Raw genomic sequence first — 9,697 nt, forward strand, 5'->3', positions numbered from 1 at the left:
AAGTTGAGTAGCAATTGCTTCTATCTTCTTTCCAGATCTGCACAATTTTTCAGAATGGTCTTGTTCTGTATTCAGGCAGTGCCCGTATTAAGGGACTCTCCATTCCTCTCCATTAGAAACACATATTTTTTACTCTATTTTCAGCATTAATCACTTCCTGCTTTAAAGGCAGCTCCTGCCTCCCTGCGCAGTGGAGGAGACAGTACGTGCCAATGCATCGTACTAAGCACATACCGGATGACGGCATCGGATTTGGGGAAATTGTAAAAGGCTCTTGAGCCCCATTTTCTGTAAGATTGTTTTCAGCAAGGAATCCCCTCTTTCTTCTGTAAAAGCGGCTGTGAGGGCCCCTGGGGAAGAGGCAGGACCAGTGTGTCTGCTGGGTGCCTCAGGGGAGGGGAGATCCCCAGGGGGCAGCTCTGGCTGCAGGAACATCTCACCTCAAGTTAACTTTGAGTTCATACAGTTAAGAGCTCCCCCAGCCCTATAGGAGAGAGCCGGAGTATGAGTCAACCTCTCCCAAGCTTGAATTTTCTTCCTAAGAGAGCCTGCTTGTTCACTCCGGACTTAAGCCAAAGTAGCTTGAGGTTTGGGCAAGCAAACTTATAAGCAGTGGGGGACATTCAGGGGATGAAGCCACGTGACAGCTTGCATTTCAAGACAACATGTCAATTCAGACACACTATGAGAGCCACAAACATCTCTGTGCCAGCATGAGTTGCATAAAGCCAACCGCAGAACACCTACTGCATCTCCTGGTTGTCCACACTGTTCTCCAGGTCCAGGATTTGATCCTGAAAGAGCCACACTAATTACACATGTGGCATCCTGCCCTGTGCAGGATGTACCTGTCAGAAAGTACAAAGCAGAGGGTCAAAGAACAGCATGACTGTATTTCACCTGTTGATATTGCTTCTCCAAAACACAAAACTTGTAATAACTGATGTATTAAATCATACTAAATAAAGCCAAATCAGCTCTAAATAAGTAATACATTTCCTGTTATGAAGTCAGTGGGAGCCCTGCCTGTCACCAGGGCATGATTTGACCCATATATGAAAAGGACAGCTGCTGTGGGGCTCCTGCACAGGGCTGCTGTACAGATCTTCCTCCTGTGATATGAGAGTGACATTATTTTATGCTCCTCCCTTTTCAAACAAGACACCTCTTTTTCAGATGGACTATTTCAAACAACAGGCAACCTCTGCCTTCACCAGGAGTAGCCCAGAACCCATCACTACAGATTTTGTATGGCCTGGAGGTACTGATGCAGCAGTAGTCCCATTGAGAAGTCTACCTTTGATGGATGCAATTGCCAAATCAAGGACTGATTTGTTTGGTTTTACATTCCTTCCACTTTTTGCTCTTCAAAATGACTCTGCTTTCAGAATGAGATTACTCTAAAGCCAGATCACCGGAGACACAAGGGAAGAGCAGGCAAAATGCCAGCCCATCCTAAAGACAACACATGTACCCCTTTGAAATGTGCATTTGAATTTGTGTTACAGATAGCTATACCATATATTCCCATGTAGCTACAAGTCTCAGGACAAATCCAAGAACTTTGAACTCATCCAGTTTCTAATGGGGGCAACTATCCAACTTTAAAAAGGCCGTGCTTTTGGTACTCACCCCAGCGAGGCCAGGAGACGGCAGATGTTCTGGCAGCTGCAGGCTGCCTTGCGCTTAGGGAGGCAGGGCTGGAGGAGAGCTGCCAGCTCCCTCCAGATGGAGCAGACAGCGGAGAGGTGATTGGGAGGCTGCACAAGGAAGTTAGATAGCTCAAGGACTGATGATGTGTGGTTCCATATCACCTCACCAACTTTTGAAAGGCTGCACAAGAGAAAAAAGCACCAATCCACAGTTAACCTGAGCTCAGTAAGAAGTCTTCTTGTTGTGGGAAAATCAATAGAAAGGAAATATCTGTGCAGAGTGCATGATAATGTAGCATGGTAACTATTTTTTATTTGAATGTAATTTGGACAAATGCATTACTCATAAGTGAGTTATCCAGGGCTTGCAAATATGCGGCTAAACAGTTATTATAGCAAATTACAGCATCATCTAAACACCTCTGTTTTGGCTCTTAGTTGTCTTCTTTTGCAATAAGTTTTTGTTCTTGATTATTTTTGTCTAATATTGCTGTATTTACTGCTTTGGTTGCCATAGAAATAAATAATATCATGAACAACAACATGCGTACAAGCGAATAAGAGCATTTTCTGAATTTCATGAGAACACCCTTGTTAATGAAGACCTATATGGCTGGGTAGTTCTTAACATAGGTCTCAAGTCTATTGATTTGTGTCCTCACATGCATTTTATTATGGGCTTTATATTTAATTTTAAACTTCTAAAAATAAAGAAAACCAGCTGAAGTACATTTTTTTAAATGGCCAGATTTTGGGTAGAGGTTAACACAGGCCAAAAGAGAACACAGATCTGCCTTGGCGCTCTTACAGTTTTGGATTTTTTTCAATTTTGTTTTAATGAAAAGATCCTTATTACAATCCACTAAGGTCATTATGGACCTGCCATATTCCTCGTGCATAACTCTCCTGCCCTCTGTACCTTCTCTAATCTTCGATCAACCAAATGTGTGAAGGCATGATTGGTTGTCAGTCATGATAAGGGTTGCATTAAGGGACTAATCCAAATTTTACTGAAGTGGACTGAAAGACTATTGAATAAAAGTAAGTTTCTGATTTTGCCCCACTTGCTTATTTCTGGAGCATATGTGTACATTTACAGGAACATGGGGCCAAACCATTTCCTCTATATATCAGAATTTGAGCTATGTCCAATTCAGATGAAGAAACTGTCTGACTTTTTGAATGCTCTGTGATAAGAAAATGTATCTTAGGTTTCATTACTGAAGTTCATTTACAATGTATTTTGTTTAGAGTTGTCCTGACTGTGTTTCTAGGTCAGCACTCTATTCCTACCAACTTTTAAGATAGCCTGTCATTATAATGTCTCAACATTACAGTCACTTATCTCATGGTATTTGTTACAATTGAGTAAGTATCATACAGTCTATAGGTTAATTTGCTATAGACAGATTTGTTATTGCCTCAGTGAGTAAAGTGCATTATATCTAAGGAGTCTGTTTTCTAAAACAAAATAAATTCTGACCAATCTTTCAGTTGGGAAAATTGAACTGAACTACAGGAAAAAGAAAAGGAAAAAAAAACCTCCATAATAACTAACTCCCAGGGCTGTCCAGGTAGCCAGTTTCTAGAGGATTTGTTCCAATTCTGATGACATTCACCATGTTAGAGTTATTCTCACTAAACAACCAGTCTCCATACCTGAAAGCTGAGGGTTGTAAATCTCCCTCATGAATGTTGCCTATGACAGGGAAGGAAAGACTTGCATAATTACCACTTGTACTTCCTCAGAGAACATGAGCTTAAGTCTAAAGCAAGCAGTTTGGTCAATAAAACATCATGGTCTGAAAACTACAGGAAAAGACGTGTCCAGCTCATATGATAAGGAATTTTTTCTTGGTCACAAGCATGTGAATATTTCAGTGGAAGCCCCTTCTTCAGACCTGAGTAATTTTTCTCCAAGATTACCATCAGTTATTGCAATTCATAGGTAAATAAATTGAAATATCTCACAATCTTCCTTCTATGTGACACATGCTGCACTGGATATAGTTATTCTGCTAAAATACAGAGAACTGTTCACTAATCTGACTATAAATGTCATTATATTCATTAGTGTCTTTGAAACAGGTTAAGAATTTAAAATCAGACAGCAGCAGTAACACCCTGTTTCCATGAGTAATGCTACTGGAGTCAGAAGGAACTACTCCCAGTAAGGCATATCAGTGCTTGGCACTTTTGGCTATAATTGGCCAGATAGCTTGCAGAAGAACTGCTACTCACGTGAGCAAATTTTTACAGGACTTAGCTCCTAAAATCAATTAGAAATGCTTTGGGGGTAATGTGAATACTCATGGTCATACTGATGATTTTTCACAGCAATTCTCGTCCACATCTGTTCTCTACATACATCGCAGGGAATTATTTCAGTTAAAATGTTTATGCTTTGCTGCTACACTGCTCTTTTCCATTGCAGCCATAGGGGCATACAGGACTGATCTTTCTACTTTCTGCAGTGCTTTACACATTTTTTAGCTCTAAATTTCCTCATGCAGTAGTGCCATATGCAGTCTTTGCAAACTTCTTTTTGAAGGAATCCTGTGAGTCTTCAGCTGCTTTGCCATCTTCTCTGAGGGTGCACAGAGGACTTTGCACAAGGCAGGAGGCATGTAAGGTAAGACTGTCTGAAATGCAACACATGCTTCAGATTTGAATTGCTTAAAGGTCCTATTCTGTGCACTATGGAAATGCTCTCCTTCCTTTGCTTGCTGTGGATTTGTATATAATCAGTATCTTGCATGATAGAGACTGCAAGGTAGAAAACCTTACAAAATTTTCCTAATATATGTTAAGTTGCCACCACTAGTGTCCCAAAAAATCAGGCAAAGCAGGAATTATTAAAATAGGTTGTTTAGAAATGATATTTTTTACAGCGTTCACTTGCCTAACTAGTTTGGCTCAATGATTATTTTTCCCTCTCACTTTTGAAATTCCAAATACAAATTGTGATACATGCGTGTTTGTTAAACTCTGAGTGATTAGTGAGGAATTGCACTGAAGGAGCATTTTCTGCAACTGATTTGTTAGACCTTGACACCATAGCAAGTTCAGAGAAGAATTTAGATTACTTAGCAACACAGACATTAAACTGTGGTCTGAAAATAAAGTAAATGAGATATTTGAATTGAGTAATTCATATGAGAGGAATGGTGCCTTGATGTGTGATAGCCTAGAACTTTCAGAAGGGTCAAACACCAGGGGAATGGGACAAATTTTTTAAAAATCAGATGGTTTTATTTTGCTACATTTCTTCCTATTTGCATATTCAAAACATTTCAAAGTCACTGCCTTAAACCATTTTACAAACAAAATGGCAACTGAAGAGATAGTTTTGATGTGATGCACATCCTACTTGCACCACAGGAATGAAGATGAAAAGGACACTTCTTTTGAGTGCTACGTCTCAGTACAGTTTTGTAATTATGCTACACAGGCAATATTAACAATTTCTATTAAATACAGGATATAATCTTAAAATGAATACCAGATTTTTAGGAAAGGCTTTTTAACAAATATTTTAAAAATCTGATTTCACTTTGAATTAGCTTTCAAAATCCAGTCCAGATATATGTGAAGAATATAAAATGTAAATATATTTTCTAAAGTACTACAGTATGTGAAATTTATAAATTGTTACATGCTTTGCTAATGCAGCTGTGTGAAGCTTAGTCTCAGATCAGATAGAATCTTCTAGATAAATCATTTATGACTAGATGACTTCTTATCCAAAAGTCAAATATGTGATCATTTACAGAGGTCACTGGCTGTATTCTGCTCTGTGTTCCATAATCAGCTGAAATAAACCCCAGGAGTCCCTCCTGATTGTATACTCACAGGGTCACAGTATAATAAAATACTGCTCAAATGGTATTTCAGACAAGGAATGCTTTCCCCAAAACTATTCTAGTCTCAGGGACAGGATGTCAATATTCATTTCAGTGCAAATGGCAAGTATGAAGTCCAGCATTTTGAAGGGGAGCACCCTGCCTACTTAGTGCCAAAAAGGTCTGCTTTTTAACTATTTAAGTGACCTTTGCAATGTATATTCTATATTCCTTTTTTTACAGGGTCAAGCTGGGACTTATAACTAAGGCACCTTTTTGATAAAGAGGAGAGGTACAAAGAAAATACTGAAAAGCTTAGAAATATTTTCCTAAGGAACACAAGCTGGTGGTGTAGGATAGTGAAGAAATACTACCAGCTCTATGGAAATAGATAATATCCTCATGATATCCTACTCATGATAATGCAGCCCTCACAATAACTTCATACTGTATTGACAAAAAAAGAAAACAACAAACAAACACAAAAAAAAAAAGTCACAGGATGTTGGAACTGCCTGGAAATGCACTTTTGCTTGAAAAGCAGATAGGGTATTAGTCTCTGGCATTTCCATCATTCCACAGAAATACATGTAGCTGATCGGGAAAACACAAAAACTGTTCTGCATAAAATCTTGCAGAAATGAATGAGATTTTATTTCCCTATGGAGTTCACTACAACGAGTTGGTAGATCAGTACATCCACATTTGTGCTGGGTAAGTTACCCTGTGAGCCTCAGATGTTCTGAAAGGAAATGTTTTATGAAAATATTAGCAAAACAACTGATTAAATAAAGAAAAGTTGCTAAATTGGCAACCCATAATAAAGACAATTAGATAAACTGAAGGGCAATGACTATTATCGAGGAATTAAGTGGCTACTTCCGTAGCTGTTCCTTTGCTTGGCTGCTTTGTTAGAAGTGGTATCATGGAATCACCACTATGCTTTGAATTATAGGTTATTACTGACTGTTTGGATGGAAGAAATGCTGTGACGAGGACAGATGCCAATGAGGCAGGGCTGGGCAATTACCATAGCTGTTCAAAGCAGCACTCTGGGCAGTAATGAGTACCTGTCATGCTCTCCCAGAGCAAAAATACAGCTCCTTGACAAAAAAGCTTGCAGTGTTCTGTACTATTATAAAGAACAGAAGATCATCTCCCATCTCCGTGGGACTGTCAGCTCCAATAGCATGATAAGCTGCTTGGATGGCTTTTCTCTGCCTTTGAATGAAGCAGCAAAAAAAAGAGGAATCACACTTACACAGGCTATGGACTTCGATCCCAGAACTCAGGTAGGCTGGAGCACAGCAGAAGCCTCACTATAGAAGCCCTCATCCACTTTGTTGCCAGGTCCTGCCCGGAAGCACAATACACTTTCAACCACAATGGTCCTTGTTTCTTCCAAGATTATACTGTAAGCATTTTTTGTTAGGTCACTCCTCAAAAAGTGACAGCCTACAAGCTCTAAATAGCAGAAGGGAACGAGAGGTGGTCCAGGATAAATGAATTTCCAACTTCTTAAGGCTGGGTTAGTGATTTTAGCTGGGGAAGCACTTGCCGTAAGTGCCAGGTCTACACATGTGGCCAATACATCTATTCTGTAGAGAATCTTAATACATACTAATCAGTCTGGTCCCATGGCTGTGCTATCAGTGTATCTTTGTTTTATTGACTAGGGACAAATACTCACACTGTCAGTGACATTTTCAAAAGTTTTCACAGTTTTCATTTAAATTGAGGGGGAAAATGTAGAGCTAAAATGGTACTTTAAACATTCCATGAAAAAACAAAGACAATAATATCACTGGGGCAACAAGTCACAAGGTTTGTCTCATCAAATACTTAAAATGAAGAGTTCACAATTAATCTAAAGCTTAAATATCTTTGTAAAATAAGTTGTCAACAATGCTGTATTCTAAATAAACTGGTAAAAATCAAGCCCAATTCATAGACTATTATGGAGCTTGAAAGATAGGGTTAAATTTATCAGATGTGTTGCTTATGATGCATAGATTGAGAGCTATGTTCAGAATTATATTGACTTTAAGCAGTCATGGACAAATATACATTGGCTTAGTTGTTATGACATATCTTTAGTTCTAAGGAAATTATGAATTAGCTAAGTATTCTTTAAGTGTCATGTAAGGGCTAACCAAGCTCCCTCCTCTCACTCTTAAACACACTGCACTGATGTCACGTATGTGTGTATATAATTAAAGAAATGCTTGGTGATATTGGGGATCTAATATTGCTACAATTATAAACTCAAGCCTAATCTTCCAATCCTCTTGGAGGTAAGTAGCACTATTCAGGACCAAACACAGCCCCAGGAAACCACACATGGCTGTGACCACATCAGGAGCGGGTGTCAGAGTGGTCCATGCTCATGGAAAGTCTTTGGTGCCCTTTCCTCTCTCTTCCCTTTCCCGCATGCAAATTCATGCCCATTCACAGTCTGTTGGGTTGCCATCAGTAAAATACCCTGACAGTCCTCATTACCTGTGGGTCATGAGTATAGCACAGCAATCACAGCCACACCATGAAAACATGCAAGGCAGAATATGGGATTAAAGAGTTCCCTGAGTTAGGCATACCATCTCATATGGTCCAAGGAGGATGGTGAAACAAATGTGGTGATGTACCACCCAGCACCATATATGCGCAGCCCCAGACTATGTCCCAGGCCACCTGGGGTGTGTTAGTGTAAATGGAGTGCAATGGCAGTCTGCTTGCAGAGGTGTCTGTTTACAGAGCAGAGATCACCCCAGTGTGATCCCTCACCTCTCTAGCTGATGCTGGGCTGCTTCTGCCCTTTTTGCTGCTGCAGTCGGAAACCTGCAGCACAGCCACAAGGCAGAGAGCTGTGTGCGAGAATGGGGCTGCTAAAGGGCTGTTACACATGAGTGATACAGGTGGGCTGTGGACAAGAGCTTTTCCTGGCCTTTCCCCACTGTCTCCTGTGCGGACCCCCCCCTCCGCAGCTATAGCCTTCCATGCCTTTGCTATTCTGCAGCTCTCTCAGGAAGATCCAGGAGCCTGTGCTGGTCTGTAGTCACTGTGACAAAGCTCCCTGGTCATCTCTGGAAAATAAACTCTGTGTGTGCCTTTGTGTGTGTGTATTGGGGAGAGTTATGTTCAGGCCCCTCAGAAGAAATATATAAGAGCCCTCCAGAGTTTGTGGGAGGTGCCTTTGGCTTCAGTGAAAGAAGGAACTGGTAGCATTAGGAGAGGGAAAGTACTCTGTTGTTAAGGAGTGGTGGTGGGATTGTTTATTTTTCCTCCCATAAACGTTTTTTTTTAAGGTCCTAATGGAAACAAAGCAAAGTATTATTCCTCTAAAAGCACTATTCTTTAAGTAAACCAGACTCACTACTTGAAACATTCCAACGACATATGGTGGCAGCAGGGGGATGGCCGAGATGTGGACAGGAGAGGTATCACTGAGATAAAGACCCACAGCTTGCAGGCAAAGGCACAAGGTGCAAGGAGAGGGACACCTGCCCTGGAGAGAGGCAGGACAGAGCAGAAAACAGCAAATGCTTGTGGGGGCATAAAGTTATCCCCTTGATAATTACCTTCAATGAGATTGTGATCCCAGAAATAACTAAATAATACCTAACAATGTCAGAAGCTCCCTTTCATGGTCTCTATTACTACAGAAAACAGAGGTGCAGGCAGCTTTCCAGTGTCATGTTGGCTGTTGGGCAGTCAGGTCTTCCTTGAACACCTCCTTGAGACATCTGCATTAGCATTAGCACCTGCACCTTCAGCTCGCTGAGCTCAGTGTGCCAGAGCCAGCGCTGGGCACAAGCAGCTGCCTGGGGCACCAGTCTCCCAGGAACAGTAAAATAACTGTCACTGTGGGGCACCAAAACACAGCCTTCCCTGCTCTTGTGAGGGTATTTTCTGACCATCTTCCACCTGGCTGAGCTCACAGCAGTTGAGCCCCGTGCTCCAACAGACATGGCACCAGGTTGGCATCCCGGTTCAACAGCTTTTAGAGTTACTTCTCATTTTTGTAAAGAATTTTCTCATAGCTTTATTTTCCTCCATGACCCAGCACACACACATGTTGTACCTGGGCTGTGATTTCTGTGGTGGCAGCAAGGTTTAGTAGATCTTAGTAGGAGGGAATGAAAAGAATCCATCTGTGTTTTGCACACTAAAAATAAAAACATGAGTCCACAACTTGCTTTCTCCAGC

Source organism: Phalacrocorax carbo, chromosome 6 (genome assembly GCF_963921805.1).
Source record: "Phalacrocorax carbo chromosome 6, bPhaCar2.1, whole genome shotgun sequence".
NCBI classification, from domain to species: domain Eukaryota; kingdom Metazoa; phylum Chordata; class Aves; order Suliformes; family Phalacrocoracidae; genus Phalacrocorax; species Phalacrocorax carbo.